A 2,501-nucleotide genomic window follows, 5' to 3' on the forward strand; every position below is an offset into this window, starting at 1 on the left:
TGCTCGACTTGCAATCTGAGGGTCACGGGTTCGAATCCCCGTCATACCAAACATGCTCGCCCTTTCAGCCGTGGGGGGCGTTATAATGTGACGGTCAATCTCACTATTCGTTGATAAGAGAGTAGCCCAAAAGTTGGCGATGGGTGGTGATGACTAGCTGCCTTCCCTCTAGTCTTAGACTGCTAAATTAGGGACGTCTAGCGCAAATAGCCCTCGTGTAACTTTGCACGAAACTCAAAAACAAAACGTTTTTTAATATTTTTTTTTTTATTTAATTCATGTAATATGTTCACATTCATTGGTCACAACTAGAAGAATATGGATAGATCATACATTCCTGACTCGGAAGGCCACCCAAAAAATGAAATTCCTCTTAAACGTTTATAAAGTACTGCCTTCTTCACTCAGGGGATGTAATATTTAGATCCCCAATTTTTCAGGAAATTATCACTTTCCTCTTAAGCTTTTAAGTACTGGCCTCCATTACTCAAGTATCAAAATATTACATTCCCAAGGAATTGAACTTTGCTTGAGAAATTCTTTTAAATTGGTTTTCCTGATAGGGAACGCATGATCCATCAATATACCTTTAGATAAGACCAATGAAAGTGAACATATTGCATAGATTAAATAAAAAAACAATTCATGAAGAAATGCAACTTCATACGAGGGATTGTAATTTTTCTGATAGTTTTCCCTTGAATGAACATAATTTTATTTCGTTACTTCTATCCCTAAAAATAATGGGATGGTTTAAATTTCTGTCTTTTGTATAGGGAGAGTATGCATACAGTTTTGAAGAATTAAATGGTCCCTTGTTGTCCATGTGTGTTAAATTACTTTACTTGTCTGGCTACATAAAATAGATGAAAATGTCAAGCTTTACAAGTTAGCAGAATTTTTTGTTCTAATGGATGAAATATTTCGAGGTAGTAAAATATCATTAGCTTAATAGTAGTGGCCGAGAAAACGAGTTTACAAGGGTATGAAAGTCAGAGTCTATGAAACTATGTTAGCATAAAATTTAAGCCCAGTGTCTTTACATTCACATCAACCATCCATGTTGACAATGCTCATGAAGACTGAAGCAGAAAAAACCTTGAGATAATAAATAAGTATTTTACACTTGCTTTTATGGCAGAGAGGAAATTATTATTTTTCATTCTTCTCTATGTGACATAACAAAACAACCTTTTTTTTTTTAACAATACTTCACCTTCTTAAACCAATTTTTAAAATATTTTTATGATAATTTCTTATACAAAGTCAATTTAAACTGGCAAGTTTCATTTTGTTGCTATATGTTTGAATTTTTCTAAATAATTCTAGTCCAATATTTTGAGATTTTACATGCATCTTAAGGACATTTGCTTACCGGAGTCTAAAGAAGCTACTTTCAGTATCTGACCTATCCTTTGAATGTCTGTTACAGTGTACAAATACCTTCTCACAGTATACATTAGTTACAATACCAAAGTGCAAGTAATTCTATGCCATTTGTTATTATTTCTTTAATAAGAGTGAAAAAATTAAAACATTTATAGTTAAGTCTGCGTTATAGTGATGTAGATGAATGTCCCAGTTGACTGGACTGAATTTTGCATTTTATTTAATTCTTTAATAGAAAAGGTTAAGTAACTACAAAAACAAGAGTAGACTTAGAAAGTAACGTTGGTATGCTTTTAATTATCGACTAGTTATCTTACTTCCACATTCCCTGCGGCATGTGGAAGACCCATTTTCTCCAGAGCTTTAGAAAGATCTTGAAAATTGATGCGTCCATCACCATCAACGTCGAGTTGTTTAAACAAGTTTTCTAACCTCTCTTCACGTTGGGTTGGAAGCTCTTGAAAGTAATGAGGAGGACGGTTAGCGTTTGACTCGTTCATTTAAATTACTTGAACTTAAAAGATGAAAACCAAATAAAGTTATTAAAAATCCATTCCTCGTATTAAAATAATATTACAATGACAAATATTTCAAACTTTTGTTTCCAACTAAGAATAAATGAATAAACATCGCAAGAGAAAAAGCCCCATCTATGCTAACTGGAGAACTGTGGTAGTTATTTCTAATTATAAAAATATCAATAAATTTTATATTTAACTAAATCTAGACTACGCGACACATGTTCTTGAAAAAAAAATTACAATAGAAACTTTTTCTCAATAGATATTTCACGTTACTTCCGACTATTTTTTACAAAGCAGAATCTCTTAGATAATGATATCTATTAAGATGGGATGGTAATTGTCATGGTATTTTCAACTTTTTTTTTTTTTGAACGGCACTTTATGCGACACAAGGTTAGACGGCGAGGACACAGACTTCAACATCAGGCATATCCATTCATAATTTAGAATTGCCAGAGGAAGGGCTCATCGATAAGTTTGAGGTCTTACAATGCTAGAATTCGGGTTTCGATACTCGCGATGGATGCAGAACAAAAGATAAGTTAATCTTAATTTTCTGGGCTACGCGTTGACGCCAAAAATGCCTAC

The 2,501-nt window shown here is 33.2% G+C and overlaps 1 pseudogene; it reads right to left on the minus strand.

Moving 5' to 3' along the window:
- LOC106459472 overlaps positions 1-2,033 on the minus strand; it is a 24,370-nt pseudogene extending 22,337 nt beyond the window's left edge.
- Positions 2,034-2,501: the final 468 nt, after the last annotated feature.

The sequence above is a fragment of the Limulus polyphemus genome, unplaced genomic scaffold, assembly GCF_000517525.1.
Source record: "Limulus polyphemus unplaced genomic scaffold, Limulus_polyphemus-2.1.2 Scaffold614, whole genome shotgun sequence".
In the NCBI taxonomy this organism is placed as follows: Eukaryota; Metazoa; Arthropoda; class Merostomata; order Xiphosura; family Limulidae; genus Limulus; species Limulus polyphemus.